Source organism: Phoca vitulina, unplaced genomic scaffold, assembly GCF_004348235.1.
Source record: "Phoca vitulina isolate PV1807 unplaced genomic scaffold, GSC_HSeal_1.0 scaffold6, whole genome shotgun sequence".
In the NCBI taxonomy this organism is placed as follows: Eukaryota; Metazoa; Chordata; class Mammalia; order Carnivora; family Phocidae; genus Phoca; species Phoca vitulina.
This window is the reverse complement of record NW_022589709.1, coordinates 48,630,318-48,649,790: the sequence shown is the minus strand read 5'-3', so window position 1 is coordinate 48,649,790 and position 19,473 is coordinate 48,630,318. Positions and strand designations below refer to the sequence as shown.

The 19,473-nt window shown below is 37.4% G+C and overlaps 1 protein-coding gene across 1 annotated transcript in view; it reads right to left on the bottom strand.

Moving 5' to 3' along the window:
* HOMER1 (homer scaffold protein 1) overlaps positions 1-19,473 on the bottom strand; it is a 123,765-nt gene that overhangs the window by 81,498 nt on the left and 22,794 nt on the right. The window lies entirely within an intron of this gene.

Sequence of the window (19,473 nt, the reverse complement as noted above, 5' to 3'; positions counted from 1 at the left end):
CAGCAAGACTATTTGCCAAAGATATATATAAGCTCTAGATCCAGAAAAAAAGGGAAAAAGTTAACATTTGTCATCTGGATAGATTCGATTAGAAAAACTCAATGATAATGTTATTTTATTTTTTTATTACTGAAATCTGTATTTTTGCAAACATTATGCAATTATGCGATAAATTTATGTTCCAAGGAAGTGCAAAGGTATGGATCCAATATTAACAACCAAGCTCAAGGGAAGAAAAAGAAATTATACATTCCTTAGTTTGTTTTTTTTTAAGGCTCCACACACAGCCTGGAGCCCAGCGCAGGGTTTGAACTCATGACCCTGAGATCAAGACCTGAGCTGAGATGAGTCGGATGCTTAACCAATTGAGCCACCCAGGTGCCCCTCCTTAGTCTTCTTTTAATGTTTAGCTTACATCTATGAAAATATTCTTTTTCATAGATGTAAGTACAATTAAACATTGTAGCAAAGGGATTATAAAGAAGGTTATGGTTTCAAATAATATCCTGACTTTCTAATTAATTAAAAAAAAAAGTAGCGTGGTAGAAATTTAAGAAACAAGGTAAATAACACCTTCCACTGAGTCTGACACTGTTATAAACATTGTTGGCTGACTATCCACCAACTATTCTTCAGCACTCCCTCCTTACATATTCTGGATTTGTTCTGGTGCTCTAACTCTCCTCCACATGACTATAAACTTTACTAGGATAATCAAGGCAACCCACTCTTCTTTCCAGAAGTCAGCTTAGGAATGGACCTCTGAAGCACTACAGGTCAATGAGATAACCAGGGAAGGTTTGCTGGAAGCATCTGGGTATGCACACAAAGAGATTCACACATAAGAAGGGAGGTATGCAGTGACACTGGACCTGAAGGAGTCATCTTACTGTGAGGCAGCTAACCTGAGAACAAAGCCGACGTTGTTTGCTAAGAATAGCAGATGGAAAGACAAAGAATCTGCTTCCTTGATTGTGTCACTGAATCAATGACTCAGCCTCCAGACTTCTTATGGGATAAAACAAGTTTCCTAATTGTTCCAGGCAGTTTTCATTTTAAAAATTACACAAATGATAATTGAAGAAAGAGGTTTACATAAAATAAACCCTACAAGAAAGTGCCCCCCAATAAAATGTAACTGAATGAGATAGGCAACTAGTACTTGTCCATATAAACCTTTAAGTATTACTTAATTTTTTAACCTTGCATAGGTACGAAAAGACTCTAAGTGGCACTGTGGAGGAAACTACATGCACATCAAAAGTAACATCGAGAAAAGACTGTTTCAGGGGCCACTTGTGAAGACTGCCAAAGAACCACAGAGTAAGTGACAAATTTTAATAACTTGGAACTCAACCGACTCAACAGTACACAATATGAAGGTATTCCTATTATTCATAAAGAGGAATAAAGAGAAAGGAGAAGCAGAAATCCAAGAAAATACTCTCCTTCACTAGACGTAAATACACAAAAGGTAAGATAAAAAACATTTTACTGTCAGCTTAGTTTTTGGAATTTGAGAAGCTGGATAGTACTTAAGGCCTAAAGGACATGGGAAAGGATAAGACAGGGAGTGAAGAGAGAACCAATGATCACTGAACTTCAGATGTAATAGGTGAAGAACTTACTTTCAGGGCCAGTGGGGGTGGCACAGAATGTCTTCAGACAAGCCAGAACTCAAGCACCTGAATTTCCTCAACAGAATTATCCAGTACAGGTAATACTATAAATTGTAATTCCTCTGGATTATCGGGGAACTGGTTGAATTCCCTCTCCCCACATACCCACCTAAGAAAAATCTTATTGACTAAAATAGCTGTTTTGAGGCTGCTCAAAGATTATAACTGCATACTACCAACTATGTATTTTTATTGCCATGTTATGTATTTAACAGCTGATTGTGTAGATGTGTAGAATGTTATCTTTTTAAAAAAATGCGTGCTTACTTTGAGGGAAGCAGAGATTATTCTACTAACGGCTGCCCAACACATAGTTGTACTACAAGAACTCCATCTAGTGATGAACCAAAACCATAGCAGGCACCCGTTTTTTTTAGAACTTCAATTGTTACTATTTAGCAAACCCAAAATTGTAAAGTGACACTGCTATAATCCAGGTATCAAAATATGACACCAACTACAAAACATCTTTTCTGCAAGAATTTTTTAGAATTGTATAATCTTTGGGCACCTGGGTGGCTCAGTTGGTTGGGCGACTGCCTTCGGCTCAGGTCATGATCCTGGAGTCCCTGGATCGAGTCCCGCATCGGGCTCCTGCTCGGCAGGGAGTCTGCTTCTCCCTCTGACCCTCCCCCCTTTCATGTGCTCTCTCTCTCTCTCATTCTCTCTCTCAAATAAATAAATAAAATATTTAAAAAAAAAAAAGAATTGTATAATCTTTTAAATTGTATGATTTTTAAAATTTGAGTTTCTTAGTCTTTTAACTGGTTAAACAGCTATTCATATGAAAGATTTTTTTTAGAAAATTGTTGTTTGCATCACAACAATTTAGCACCAGAAACTTTCATGACATCAAATATTTGATTTAATTGACATATCTGAAGAAAACAATCAAATTTTCCATTTGGAAATTCCACTTCCATTTGGAATTTAAGATTAAATGATAAACTATACTTAAACAGTAACAAGATTGTTTATATACCATCCCTCATTTTAAGAGTGGTTTTTATCAATCTTAGTCCTTTCATTAGGCCACAGCACTAGTTATTAAAAGAGACTACAGTACTTCCTTACCTTGGGCACTTAACTACAGGAGCTACATTTAAAACACCAAGAGATAGGACAAAATTCATAGTAAAGAGCAAGCAAACCCACTCATATATATTTTGGCAACACCCTTCAATGCTCAAAGAACCTGACTTGCTATTTATTAAATAACTGCCAAGTGACATCATCTCTGCCCCTTTTCCTATTTTAAGCCCTATCCATTTCAGATAAAATACTGGATGTTTAAAAATATATCAAGAGGTATTCCTGACAACTCACTACATTTAAAGTTAGTATTGTATTTTCAATTCTATTAGACTTTAAACATTCTTCTCTTCCCAGATTATTTCCACTAAATAAAGCTAAATTGTAAAAACTGAAAATATACACTAGGAAAATCTAAGGAAAACAGCCTCTTATTGAGAATTTAATTCTTGTTAAAATAGGTGGTGCATTCCTAAAAATCTAAAATAATTTTCTAGTAGACATCCAATTCCTCAAAACTTTACAAATGCATTAAACATTACAAGACTATTTAAGTTCTAATACCAATTAATATCTCAAGGAACTATAATTACTTTTTTTGGTAAGATTTTATTTATTTATTTATTTGACAGGGAGAGAGACAGCGAGAGAGGGAACACAAGTACGGGGAGTGGGAGAGGGAGAAGCAGGCTCTCCGCTGAGCGGGGAGCCCGACGTGGGGCTCGATCCCAGGACTCTGGGATCATGACCTGAGCCAAAGGCAAACACTTAACCGATTGAGCCACCCAGGCGCCCCAGAACAATATTACTCTTAGGTACTCTTTTCCTGTACACCTACTACAAACTAAACAAGTGGATGCTCAAGCCATATAGTATCTGAAGTAGATATTCTAAAAAATAAATCCAGGACTGAAGAGAAAGATTTGAAGGTACTGTGGCAAAATGTTAACGTCTGCTACATTTGAATAGTGGTTGCATGAATATTACATTATTCCCTGTATTATTGTGAATATTTTCAATTGCTCAAAACAAACAATAAAACCTCACACCATTTCTCTAGAATTTTTAGTGACACTGTGAAATTTGAATAATCAGCCATGTTTTATACATATAATATAGATCATTCATTTTAACTGCTATGCTAAAGTTTATGCTATAATTAGAGCTACGCTATCCAATATGGTAGCTACTAGTCACATAACTACCTATTATTTGAAATATGGCTAATGCAACTGAAAAAGTGAGTTAGTTTAGATTTTTTGATATCCAAGTCAGTTATGTAAACACATTTAAGCATGTATGGAACAACTTGGGTATGTGAATCTATTATTTCAACTGCACTTTTAATGAAATTTAAATTCAGATCAAATATTTCTAATAAAAACTTTAGCATCCAAACGGAGATGTGCTCTAAGTGCAAAATACATAAGGAATTTCAAAGACTTAGTATGAAAAAAGAATATAAAATAGCGCAATGATTTTTTTTTTTTAATATTTTATTTATTTGAGTGACAGAGTACAGAGGGAGAGTGAGTGGGAGAAGCAGACTTCCCTCTAAGCAGAGAGCCTGACTCAGGACTCCAATCCAGGACCCCGAGATCATGACCTGAGCCGAAGGCAGATGCTTAACTGACTGAACCATCCAGGCACCCCAGCCCAATTATTTTTATATTAATCACATGTTAAAAAGATAATATTTGGGGTATATTGTGCCAAACTGTATTAAAATTGATTTTACCTTTTTAAAACTTTAAGAGTAATTTTAAAATTACACATGATATTCATGCTGTCTTTCAAGTGGAAAATAAATGGACTATTTTATGTAGCCATTTCCTTACTGATAGACATACAGGTTCTAATTTTTATACTATTACAAAGAATGCCCCTGTGTGTTTATTTGTGCACACATGCAAGAAGATACACTAGAATTCCTGGTCAGAGGGTATGCACCATACCATATTTCCAAATTGCTCTTCACAGCACATGTACCAATTTATATTCTAATAGTCTTAGATTATTTCCTCCCAACACTTGATAATGTTCAAATAACAGCTTTAATTTGTGCCAACTTGATGGGCATGAAATGGCATTTCATTGTTGCTTTAATCTGCACAACCCTGATTACTAGTGAAGCTGAGGAGTTCTTCATATATTTCTGGCCCATTTGAGCCCTATAGATTTCTATACTTATTCCTGAGCTTGTTTAAAACCTAATTTTAGCCTCAGAGAGTGAAGAGACCAGAATCCAAAATTCAGCACTTACACCATATGCAGGGGGAAAGCTCATAATTCTAACCACATATATAAACTTAATTAAAGTCAACACCCACTGAAGTGCAGAAAAGCAGAGTAGCTTATTTTTCTAAATCTGATGACATTTAATGTTTGAAAATCAATGTAGTATAGAAACAGCATATATATTCTGCTCTTTTTCAAAGGTAAATTACAGTTCTTTGGTATTGAATTCAGTTTTAATTTTTATATGCCAAATTATTTCTGGCATTCCTCAAAATTTTTCCTTTGTGAAGGGGTGAGTAGAGGAGTAGTAAATGCTCATTAGTCAAACTTTTAACTTAGAGTCTTTTAAAGTTTTCCTGGCTTCGCATCAAAAAAATTTTTAAACAAAACATTTAATGTTAAACTAGAAGTCAAAAGTAACAACATGGTTTTATTGTTGAATAGGTTAAACTCCTCGGTGTTTTTCAAATAGTAAACACCACCACCCAATACCCACTCTGTTTCTCTATGCAGTTTCTATCCCAACATTCCTCAGACTTGAAAGAATCACCCCAATCTAATGGAGTTTTCTCTAGTCACAGCTAATAATTACATCTGGCTAATTCCTTTCTGAGTGGTCCTCACATAGGTTAGCTAGAAGTCTCCCAGTGAATAGCATCTGGCATTTTATGTATGGGTGCCGCACATTCTCAGTTTCTCAGGGCTATCCAGCTTTCATACACTTATTTGTTCTACTGAAAAAGGGCTATATTAAATATAACTAAATGTGATTCATGTTTCCCACTTTTGTCAAGATTTTCAGGTAACAAAAATTATAGAAAAAAGTTTTTGTCAGATGCTGTGTCCCAATTTGGGGTTTTACAAATACAATCCCTATAGTGATATAGTGTTTTTGTTCAACTGCATTAGATCTATTTCAAAAAAGTGGAGTTAATAATTCAGTCATTATGGCATTATAGAAGCCCAAACAAATACATTTTTCTGACTGTGAATAAGTTTAGTATTTTTCACTGATGAAAAACTTGATATAGAAATACAACAAGCTAGGTTTGTGGTCTTTCTCCTATTTAGCCTTTCTGAAAGCAAATTTTAGAAGAGATAAAGGGCAGACTGACTTCCAAGGTATTTGGCAGAGGTAATTACCGTAGGTAGAAGAGCACCTAACAAGATACAGTACTCTAAAATTTACAGCAGTGTTTTTTAAACACTGCATCACAACCCAGAGTGTCATGATCAATTTAATAGTTAACAATGGGTATTTTATTTTTTATTTATTTATTTTTTAAGATTTAGTTTATTTGAGAGAAAGAGCGAGAGAGCACAAGCAGGGGGAGTGGCAGAGGGAGAGGGAGAAGCAGGCTCCCAGCTGAGCAGGGAGCCAGCCTCTGGGCTCAGTTCCAGGACTCTGGGATCATGACCTGAACTGAAGGTAGACGCTTAACTGACTGAGCCACCCAGGCGCCCCAACAACGGGCATTAAAAAAAAAAAAAAGAATGAGAATGTCAAGTATCAGAGTGCATCTCACTTGACAACAGTATATGTATTATCCATGAAACTTTTGGCTACATATTTACCTATGCTTGTTGCAATGAAAGGTGTTTGTTTGTTTGTTTTTTACTGTGGATCATAGTCAAACAGTTTAAAAACCTGGGCATACAAAATGCTTTTATTTAATGTTCATGAAAACTCTGTGAAGCAGGCACACAATACCCATTTCATAGTACAAAAACATAGGTCCTAAGTGACTCACCCAATGTCATACAACTGGCAAATGATACGAATAAGCATTTTTTTAAATGCAAATGGAAATAAAATTCAACCTCACTAGAAATCAAAGAACTGCAAATTAAAACCATGAGTTATTTTTTCACCTGTCAAAACAGGAAACCTTTCTTTTAAATGAAAGATTTCAATGTTAGTGAGAGTTTAAGAAAACCTGACACTTGCAGAAGCAGCTGGTGGGAGTATAAATTAGTAAAGGTATCTGAAAAACACTTTGACAATGCATATCAAAAGCCTTTAAATTTTTGTGCATATCCTTTGACACAGCAATTCCATTCTAGGAATTTACCTTAAGGAAAAAATTATGGGTATATGCAGAGGTTTAGCTAGAGGGCTGTACAACCACATAGTCTATGATAACCAAAGGTTGTAAATTAAAATGTTCAATAATGTAAGACCATAAATTATGGTACACCCATATAATGGAATCCTATATAGCCATTAAGAAAAGCTAGTAGTAGAATATTCAGTGACATAAGATGTCCAATACAGTCAATGAAAATAATTTATAAAATACTAAATACACTACAATTTAATTTTTGTTTAAGAATATATAGAAAAAAAACATGGAGGATATACTTATAGCCAGCCTTTGTTCCACCTCTCCTTCTCTCAACACAGAAATCAGAGTTATCATTCTAAAAACCCAAGCTAGCATTAAAATACTCTGGGGCAAAAAAAAAAAAAAAAAGAAAGAAAAGGGTGAGAGGGGTGAGGGTAAAGCAAGTAAAGCAAAAAGTAGATGGCTACTTGGGGCACCTGGGTGGCTCAGTTAAGCGTCTGCTTTCGGCTAGGGTCATGGTCACAGGGTCCTGGGATCGAGCCCCGCGTCGGGCTCCCTGCTTAGCGGGGAGTCTGCTTCTCCCTCTGCCTACAGCTTCACCTGCTTGTGCCCTCTCTCTCTCTCTCTGTCAAATAAATAAATAAAATCTTTAAAAAAAAAAGAAAAGTAGATGGCTACTGAAGTAGGTGGGATGATGGTTCAAGAAAGTTGTATTTTCATAATATTTTAAAATAACAAAATGTAAATCAGGTGGGTCATTCCTCAAAACCCTCCAATGGTTTCCCATCTCACTCAAGGTAAAAACCAAAGTCCTTAAAATGGTCTAAAGGCCGTCTACCAGTGTTTCTCAACTCTGGCTGTGTGAGAAAACGTTTACCCAGCCTCCAAGGGGATTCTCCTGTGTACCAGGAGGAAGAACCACTACAGGATGTGGCCCCTGCCCCTCCCAACTCATTTGCCACTTGGTGTCTTTTACTCCAGCCACACTGGCCTTCCTGGTGTTTCTCAAACATGCTCAGCACTGCCTACCACAGGCCTTTGCCTGAAGAAGTACTCTATCATTCCCTCAGATCTGTCTAGCATTTTCCTTTGCCTCTTCCAGCTGTTTGCTCAAATGTTACATTCTCAGTGAGGCCATCTGATTGCTCTCTGTAAAAGTGCAGCTCCTTCCTCCCCTTTTCCAGGATTCCCCAATCCCCTTCTTTTATTTTTCCCCCTGGTGTTTATTTACTGTTCCTCTCCTATAGCAAAAATGTTATCTCCTCAAGGGCAAGAATTATGTCTTTTTTTTTTTTTAAGATTTTATTTATTTATTTGACAGAGACACAGCGAGAGAGGGAACACAAGCAGGGGGAGTGGGAGAGGGAGAAGCAGGCCTCCCGCAGAGCAGGGAGCCCGATGTGGGGCTCGATCCCAGGACCCTGGGATCATGACCTGCGCCGAAGGCAGACACTAAACCAACTGAGCCACCCAGGCGCCCCAAGAATTATGTCTTTTTAAATTATTGCTGTGTCCCCAGCAACTCAAATACCTGGCACACGTTAGGCACATAACGAATGAGTGAATGAATGAATGAATATATATCAAGACATACAGAGTTCTTCGTGTTGGGACATGTAAGTAACTTTTTATCTCAATTTTTCAATATGTAAACATGTGCTATTTTGTAATAAGAAAGGAAATTTAAGCAAACAATTATAATGCAATATATCTGCTTGCTTTAAAAAACATAACTAGTAGAACGTTATCTTAGTGATTACACAGATAAATATATACATTAACATTCAGTGAACTGTACATTTGCACACTTTACAAAATATAGGCCTTAAATTTTTTTAAAAAGTAAATGACAGTTAAAAATATTCTAGCCCTATGGATAATGGATTCATCCAGCAAATACAGATTTGGGAATACTCTTGCCCATAGAATACTTCCTACAAATCAGCCACAAATACCCACTGATGCAAATTTTTCCATCAACTAGGTCTGCTCAAAATTCTCTTATGATGTGTAACGATACCTAGGATTATCTTACACAACAAGTAACATATAACTACCTGTGTCACTTTGTGAACCAGGAAGCTTGTCCTACGAAATCATATAAGATAGCAACTCAAAGAAAGCCACTCATTTCAAGCTGGAAAAGTTTCCTAATTGGTTCTTCTGGCTAACACAGCACAGAAGATCATGATCGACTAACTAAATACAAATATTAGCTGAACCAATTGATAAACAGAAAAAGTACCAATTCTACTGAAGCCTTCGTGTTTGGCAGACATTTTGCAATATTTAAGTGGCTAATATCAAGACCCTAATTAAGGTTGCCTCATCCAACTATTTGGTGAACACCTAGGAACCAGTGTTCTCTTCAGTTCTTCTATAAAAGCCATACTCTGAAGTGCGGACAAAGTAGTAATACCTAGTCTTAAATCTCTTCCAGTCAAAAACAGCCTCTCATCATGTGAGAAAGAACCCTGGAGTCTCAATTGAATGCTTTTTTTAGACATTTGAGAAAAACAAGTTAGCCTTACTTCTCAAGGGAGAGGAGTGGTATTAACAAGAGTACTACAAACAGAAACATGAGCACAGCATGTCTCCTACAACATTTTACATCATGATAATAAAAATCATATCAGAAATAAAAATGGCTAGACTATGGAAAGGAATAAAACTTCATATGAACTTATAAGCTAAGTCATAACACAAAATAGACACCTTCCTATCCCTAGTATCCTCACTCATTCACTCTTTTCTATTATTAAGGTACTTTCGCAGAAATATCAAAAGCATTTGCTTAAGAAACCTGTTAACTATTCCAAATTCTCTAAGACTAACACCCTCCCCCACTTGTAATATAGTCAGAAGGCAAATTTCTCCTTAACTCCCTCGAAGAAAGCCTCCACTGAATTAAGATTTATTTTTTATTTTTTTTAAAGATTTTATTTATTTATTTGAGAGAGAATGAGATAGAGAGAGAGCATGAGAGGGGGGAGGGTCAGAGGGAGCAGCAGACTCCCTGCTGAGCAGGGAGCCCGATGCGGGACTCCATCCCGAGACTCCAGGATCATGACTTGAGCCAAAGGCAGTCGCTTAACCAACTGAGCCACCCAGGCGCCCCTGAATTAAGATTTAGAGTTCTTCCTTGAGGGGTACCTGGGTGGCTCAGTTGGTTAAGCAGCCAACTCTTGGTTTCGGCTCAGGTCATGGTCTCGCAGTCATAGGATCAAGCCCCGCATCCATCTCTGCACTCAGTGCAGAGTCTGCTTCAGCTTCTCTCCCCCTCTCCCTCCAGCTCATGTTCTCTCTCTCTCAAATAAATAAATAAAATCTTAAAAAAAAAAAGTTCTTCCTTGAATCTTTTAACAGATTGATAAAAGAAACTCCTACTGAATCCCCATGTTACTCAGTATCTCCTATGACCATGCTAGGGAAAAAGTCTGCTTGCTGTTATATCCAAACAAGACTACAATGCAACACACTTCTCAATCATTTGCCAACAAACTCAGCCATGTTCTGTTTTCCACCCAGTAATGATGTTATCTCAGGTATCTGCTATATCTATTCATCTGCTTCTTTTCAACACTGTATTTTCAACTATCCTGCTTTAACATTTTCTTGATTTTCCAAATTACTGGAAAGTCTGTAGAAACTAAGAGCTTACAGATTTAATATCATAAAAACTGAACAGCTTCAACACTAGCTTTTGAATTTTAAAAAGTCAATGACAAAAAAAATTCAGTTTTTAACCTTTTGCAATGGGTATGATGTGAAATCGCAACAATTTCTCTTGTATAAATTAATGAGCACACAAATTAACACTATCATCCTTTATGCCAAAGGAGGAAAGCCGCAGATTGGATGATTCAAACTGAGAAATTCAGGTATGTCATTCTTAAACCTGAAAGCAAAAGCCTAAACTTATAAATGGGTATGTGGTCAATTCTTTGTTTATAACTAACATTTCTGAAGGCTTACCACATGGTCAGACAAGGTTATAACCAGTATCCCTGTGCTACTAAATCCTCTCAGCCTTTATGAGGTAGACACTATTATCCCGCTCTTGAAGATGAGGAACCTAAGGTATACGGAGGGTAATGTGCTCAAGATGACACATGGTAATCCCGGCACACAATTATAATTTAGCTCTAGAGCGCCCAACTTTAACCTATACCAACTCCGTGGATGGGAAAAGAATTCTTCTGTCAGGTAGACCTGAGCTCATGCTATAACCAAACGTGTGCCTGGCCCTCCCCTATAATTTTGTTGACAGAAGCGGGATAGTATGCGACACAACTACGGTGACTATGCATGCTAAGCGCTGTTAGGAGTACTTAAGCGTTTTCATGGGATGTATACATGTGCACTGGTACCACCTGCCTGTTACTTGTATTTTGAAAGCAGTTTGTACACTTCACTGGAATTATAGGGTGGTTTAGAAGAATCCAATAACTTATTTTTAGTCATGCCAATTATCATAGTTCTTGAGCTTTCCTTCTGCAAGGAAATATAACTCTTTGATCTGTATTTTGATAGAATGATTCCACTTCTGTAACAGAATACAGTAACAAAAACAACATTATGTAATAATAATGTTAGCCTGTGTGAGGTGAAAGCATTGGTCTTTGAAACTAGAAGTTATTAACTCCAAATTATCTCATATCTGCTTCAGATACTGGCTAAATTTCATCACATATGGTATTTCTGAAAAGGATTACATGATAGGAAGAGTATGTATATTTTGACAAACTAGGAGCTAGTTTGTTTACATGTGCAAAAATACTTTCTACTTTCTCTCCATTGTTTTTTCTATCTTGGTTTCTTTTTTGCAAAAACATCTAAAAATTTAATCCTTCCAGCATTTTAGTGAATAGCTTACCTCAGATAAAGGAGTTTTTTCAGGAAAATGTTTCCTTTAGGTTTTTGTAATTTTTTTTAAGATTTTATTTATTTACTTGAGAGCAAGAAAGAGCGAAAGAAAGAGATAGCAAGAGAGAGCACGAGGGGGGAGGAGAGGAAGAAGCAGGCTCCCTGTGAGCAGGAAGGCCAATGCAGGGCTCGATCCCAGGACCCTGAGATCATGATCTGAGCAGAAGGCAGATGCCCAACAAACTGAGCCACCCAGTTACCCCTCCTTTCAGTTTAAAAAATTTAAATCCCTAGCTAATTGTACTGTGGGGAAGTTGTGTATACTTTCTATAAAAGCTATCTGAGCCATTACAGAATTTGCACACACACAGTGAGAAAGGCTAAATTCCATAAAAACAGGTTTTGTAAAATGGGTTGTATGAACTACTTTAGAAAGTACTTATAAATTCTCTGAAAATGATGTGACTTTTTTAAAAAAAGAATTATTTGAGAAAGAGAGAGAGGGAGAGGGAGTACATGAGTGGGGGGAGGAGCAGAGGGTGAGAGAAAGGGGAAGCGGACTCAGTGCCCACTAAGTAGGAAGCCCATGAGATCCCATGACCCTGAGAGATCATGACCTGAGCTGAAACCAAGAGTTGGAGGCTCAACCGACCGAGCCACACCCAGGCACCCCAATGATGTGACTTTTAAGACAGTCTTTCTTGTGAATCACCACAACTAAATATTTGTGGACATAGGCAGAAAAAACATATTAAACTGACAGGCTTTTAAAATATAGGACTCTAACATCTGAAAAATGGATTTGTTGATATCCCCTTGAAAAAAGTGTGGAAGGCTGAATAATGCCCCCAATGATATGTAGGTCCTAATACCTAAAATCTGCAAATGTTACCTTATTTTGCAAAAGGAACATTGCAATTATGATTAAGTTAAGGCTCTTCAGATGGAAAGATTCTTCTGGATTATCTGGGTGAACCCTAAATGTAATTTAATCACAAGTGTCCTTATAAGAAGGTGGCAAAGGGAGATTTAACTACTGAAGAAGGTTATGGGACAGAGGGAGAAGAGAAAGAGATTGGAAGAGGTGTAAACTGCTGCCTTTGGAGATGAAGAAGCCATGAACTGTGAATGCAAGGAATGTAACTCTAGGAGCTGGAAAAGGTTAAGGAAGCCATTCTCCCCTAGAGCCTCCTGAGGGACTGCAGCCCTGCTGATACCTTGATTTCACTACCAGTAAAACAGACTTTGGACTTCTGACATCTAGAATTGTAAGAAAATAAATGTGTGTTGTTGTAAGCCACCAACTTCGTTTTGTTACAGCAGACACAGGAAACTAACACAGTAACAGATGACACAGTAGTCCCCGCCCCCATCTGCAAGAGGTTTCAAGACCCTCAGGGGATGCCCGAAACCACAGATAGTACCTAACCCTAAATATTCTGTGTTTTTCCCTATATGTGCCTATTATAAGTTTCTATATGTGCCTATTATAAGTTTAATTTATAAATTAGGCACAGTAATGGGGTGCCTGGGTGGCTCAGTCGTTAAGCGTCTGCCTTCGGCTCAGGTCATGATCCCAGGGTCCTGGGATTGAGCCCCGCATCGGGCTCCCTGCTCAGTGGGAAGCCTGCTTCTCCCTCTCCCACTCCCCCTGCTTGTGTTCCCTCTTGCTGTGTCTCTCTGTCAAATAAATAAAATCTAAAAAATAAAATAAATTAGGCACAGTAAGAGATTAAGAACAATAACAAATCATAAAATAGACTATACTGTAATAAGTGTTAGGTGCTGTGGTCTATCACAAAACAATCTTATTATACTGTACTCCCCGCCTGGTGATGACCTGAGATGATAAAATGCCTGCGTGATGAGACGAAGTGAGGGGAATGACGTAGGCGCTGTGACCTAGTGTGAGGCTACTATGGCCCTTCTGACGGTATATCAGGAGGAGGATCACCTGCTTCAAGATTGCAGTTGACTGCAGGCAACTAAAACCGCTCAAAGCGAAACCATGGATAAGGGACTAAAGTACAAATCTTCATGCAGTTTAAATCTATTAACTCTCCACCATTTATAGAATTAATTTATTCTAAACTCTATTAAAAATAAGTTTCTGATTATATTTCTCAAATAACAGGTTTACTCAGGAGGGGAAGAATTCCTAAAAAACAGCATAAAATCTTAATAGAAGCAATTCTGAATAGATTAAAGCACTTTGGGGCAATTTGTTTACCAACTGGGTATCTTCAACTGCAGTGTAATTTGATAAAAATTAAAGCTCAGGAATAACAAATTATTGCTATGGGAAGAGTTAAGAGTAATTGCTTGAGAATAACAAGTATAGTTGAGTAGTGACTATTTTTCTCCCCATTTTACTAAACATCAAATCAACATGTGATCCAGAAGTAGCATTGTTGCAAAAATGAAACAGTTGAAGGAAGGGCAAAGGTGAAAAAAACCCAATATTTTGTTGAATTCCTATCACGTGTAAATAGCTTATATGTACATAAATAGATACATACATATATGTATATATATTCTCATTTCATCTCAAAAGGACATTAAGAGATAAAAGCAGTTTAAAAAAAAAAAAGACTTATTGGAAGTGGGGGAGTTTAACTAATTGGCCAAAGGTCATAGCTAGTTCCATTATTTCCGGGATTCAAATGCAAGCCTAAATCCAAAGCCCATGACTTTTCACTATTCCCAAAGAGAATGGTGTCTGGTAATGAAAACCAGACTTAAATTTCCTTTTTCTTTTACTTCTGAATAACTCAGTAACCAAGTCAAAATCTCCTAAATTATAGATTTTTGTTATGTCATGCTAATAAAATTCATACTATTTCCTCACTTCCTCTAAGACAAGCATTGTAACTATACAAGTTATTATCTCCATATAATTATTAGAAAAAAATCCTACTTCTTTCATTAGACCCTTCTATAAGGACATTTAAAAAACACAAAAATATTCAGCACTCAAATTCTAAATATCTAACACTCAAAAGTAAAATACAATCAGTACAAAATCAATCAAGAGAAACAGACACATAAATGACATTGATGATAGGACAAGTAGACAAGGACAAAAAAAAAAGTTATTGTAACTATAGCTCACATGTTCAAGAAAGCAAAGGAAAGCATAAGCATGTTAAGGAGAGTCTTGAAGATATATAAAAGCCCCAAATCAATTTTCTAGAGCTGAAAAATATACTAGATGAAATTAACAGCTAACTAGGCATTGCAGGAGGGGAAAAAAAAAAAGTTAATTTGAAGATCTAGAAATAGAAACTACTCTAAATAAAGCACAGAGGGAAAAAAAACACTGAAAAAACAGGGTATCAATGTGATTATTATAAAACAATTCCAACTAGCCTAATATACATGCACTTGAAGTCCTCAAAGATGGGAGGGATGGAAAAAATATTTGAAGAAATTATGGTTGAAAAATTTCCAAATTTGGTATAACACCATAGACCCAAGAAGCTCAACATATGTGAAGCACAAAGAAACATGAAGAAACCTATACCAAGGGACATTATAATTAAATTGCCTAAAACCAATGATAAAGAGCAAATCTTAAGCAGTCAGAGTGGTGGGGCACATTACATACAGAGGAACAAAGATAAGAATGACAGCAGACTCCTCATTGGAAAAACACAAGCTAGGAGACAGCAGAACAACATCTTAAAAATACAGAAAGGAAAAAAACTCATCAAAAATTCTCTACCCAGATAAAATTCCTGCAAAAATGAAAGTGAATTTACAGAAATGAAAAGGTCTTGGAACTAGTCAGATACGATGTTTATGTAACATTGTGAATGTAATAAATGCTATACACCTTAAAATGGTTAATGGTTACTTTCATGCTATATGAATTTTATCTCAAAAAAAAATTTTTTTTTTAATTTTTATTTTTTTTAAGATTTTATTTATTTATCTGACAGAGAGAGAGAGCGAGAGCAGGAATACAAGCAGGCGGAGTGGGAGAGGGAGAAGCAGGTTTCCTGCCGAGCAGGGAACCCAATGTGGGGCTCGATCCCAAGATCCCGGGATCATGACCTGAACCAAAGGCAGACACTTAACGACTGAGCCACCCAGGCACCCAACAATTTTTTTTTAAAGTAAAGGTGAAATGATTTTCTCAGACACACGAAAGTTGAAAGAATTCATCATCAGTTGACCTGTACTATGAGATGGTATTAAAGAGAAGTATCAGGGAGAAGAAAAGGATATCATCTACATATTTGGATCTACTCAAAGGAATACAGAGCACCAAAAATGGTAAATATGTGAGTAAATATAATATTTTATTCTTATTTAAAAAATCTCTTTAAAAAACAATTGACTGTTCAGCAAAAAGTAATCACAATGTATTGTGGGGTTTATATTAGAAGTAAAATGTGTATCAATAGCACAGAGGTGGAAAATAATACTATACTACTGTAAGGTTCTTATTATAATGTGAAGTAATGCAATATCACCTCAAGGTAGTCTGTGATAAGTTATACAGTTGACCCTTGGACAACACAGAGGTTAGGGCTGCTGACCTCCTGTGTGGTCAAAAATCAATGTATAACTTTTGACTTCCCCAAAAGTTAACTAATAGCCTACTGTTGACCAGAAGCCTTAACAATAACATAAACAGTTAATTAACACATATTTTGTATGTTATACATATTATACACTGTATCCTTACAATAAAGTTAGAAAAAAGAAAAATCTTAAGAAAAAACACAATTATAGTACTGTACTAATTGAAAAAACTCTGCATATAAGTAAATCTATGCAGTTCAAACTGGTGTTGTTCAATGGTCTGCTGTATACTATAAACTCTAAAGTATCACTTAAAAAAAGGAACCTAGAGATATAGTTAGTAAACCAATAAAATAAATAAAAGGAACCATAGGGGTGCCTGGGTGGCTCAGTCGGTTGAGTGTCTGCATTTGGCTCAGGTCGTGATCAAGGGTCTTGGGATCAAGCCCGATGCCCACATTGTGGTCCCTGCTCAGTAGGGGGTCTGCTTCTGCCCCCTCCCTCTCCTTCTGCCCCTCCCCCCTCTTCGTGTGCACATGCTTTCTCTCTCAAATAAACAAAATCTTTAAAAAAGGAACCATAAAAGATATTCAAAAAAGTCTGCCAAAGTAAGTTAAAAGAGAGAAGAGGGAGGGGAACAAAAAACAAACAAAAAACAAAACCAAAACAGATGGGACAAACAGAAGTAAAATGGCAGACATAAACCCAATTGTATCAATAATGATATTAAATGTACATGGTCTAAACACCCCAGTTAAAAGGCAGAGTTTATCAGATTGCATATAAAGCAATACCCAACTATATGATGCTTACCAAAAAAACATTTTTAAAATCATTTAAAATATAAAGACAAATATAGGTTAAAAGTAAGAGGATGAAAAATATATACTTTGCAAACACTCATCTTAAATCTACTCCCATCCCCAGACTGCAAGCTCCAAGGAGGCAGGAGCCATGTGCATTCTGTTCACTCTTAGGTCTCCAATACCCAACAAGGTGACATGAAATATTTAAGTGAATGAAAGCCTTTATAATTTGTGGACACTTCTACCCCACATTACTATTCCAGCCTTACAATATCCGAGGTATCAACAGCTATTCCTCCTATTATCTGTATCCCACTGTCTATTTTCTTTTCCCCATCCAATCACCAGGAGGCTGAGAAACCAGTAACCAATTTTGTTAGATTTGTGCCAAAAGTGAAAGAACAATGGTTCTGAGTGAGGGTCTGGCTAGGTTTCCTCGAGTAAAAAACATCTACCTGGCTGCTCTGAGAGCACTGAATATTTCCTAGACTATCATTCTTCTTTGTCAGACCAGCAAAAAACCTCTTGCCATGAACTGGATACTAGAAAAATAAGGGAAGAGATGTATTTGTGGGTTTGAGTTTTAAAAGGATAGAGAGTATAAGCAGGGATTCAGCTATTCAAACTGCTTACTACACCCACCCCCTCTCCCCCACAAAATTAATACATGCACATTTCTCCTCTCCAGCCCATCCTCACCCCAAGCTAGGCAGTGGGACATGAAATATGAGGAGTTAAAGGACAGACTCCTGGTGTTTCTGTAACTCTGTTTTCTTCCTTCTACAAAGTTTGGAATATGCTTTTCCTAGTGGAAATGTGATACATGGTGTTAAGATTTTTTTTAAAAGGGGCGCTTGGGTGGCTCAGTCAGTTAAGCGTCTGCCTTTGGCTCGGGTCATGATCTCAGCGTCCTGGGATTGAGCCTCACATCGGGCTCCCTGCTCAGCAGGGAGCCTGCTTCTCCCTCTCCCTCTTCCTGCCGCTCCCCCTGTTTGTACTCTCTCTGTCAAATAAGTAAATAAATAAATAATAAATCTTAAAAAAAAAAAAAGATAAAAAGACTTACTTATTTTAGAGAGAGAGAGAGAGAGTGTGTGTGAGGGGAGGGGCAGAGGGAGAAAATCTCAAACAGACTCCCCACTGAGCACAGAGTCCGACTTCAGCTCAATCTCAGGATCCTGAGAACATGACCTGAACCGAAATCAAGAATCAGACTCTCAACCGACTGAGCCACCCAGATGCCCTGAGGTTAAGATTTTTAAGTTACAAATAATTCACTTTAACATTTCAACAGGTTTTATGCATGGTACTAGGTACATAACATGGTCTAGCCTTCATGGACTTCAGGAGAGAATTATGAACTATTATCAGTGTTGCCAAGGAAAATAAAGAGCTATGAGAAAGAGTGCACGAAAGGAATGGAAGAAGAGGGAACTAATTTAGATTGGGTAGCCAGTTAAAGAGTGAGAATCAGAGTGATAACAGCATTTCAGGCTCAGACAACAGCATGTGTGTAGCAAAACATGTTTTCAAAAGATGGCTGGAATAGTACGTCTGTCCTTCTAGGACCTTGTCATCCCCCTACCAGGAGGTGGAGTCTAGGTCCATTCCCTTTTTTTTTTTTTTAACATTTTATTTATTTGATAGGGCACCTGGGTGGCTCAGTCGTTAAGCGTCTGCCTTCGGCTCAGGTCATGATCCCAGGGTCCTGGGATCGAGCCCCGCATCGGGCTCCCTGCTCAGCAGGAAGCCTGCTTCTCCCTCTCCCACTCCCCCTGCTTCTGTTCCTGCTCTCCCTATCTCTCTTTCTGCCAAATAAATAAATAAAATCTTAAAAAAAAAAAATGATTTTATTTATTTGAGAGAGAGCAAGCATGAGTGGTGGGGAGGGGCAGAGAGAGAGGGAGAAGCAGACTCCTTGCTAAGCAGGGAGCCCGTCATTCGATCCCAGAACTCCAGGATCATGACCAGAGCCGAAGGCAGACTCTTAACCGACAGCCACCCAGGAGCCCCTATGTCCATTCCTTTTAAGCTTGAGTGGACCTTTATGACTGTCTGGACCAAAATAATGAGGCAAAAGTGGCACTGTGTGAATTTAGAGGCCAGGTTGTAATAGGCCACAGCATCAGCCCGGTTCTCTTAGGGCACTTACTTTCAGAACTTGATCACCATGCTTTGAGTAAAGCCAATCAGCCTATGGAGAAGAAACAAGGCCCCTAGCGCTGGCTGAGTTCTCAGTCAAAAGCAAACACTATC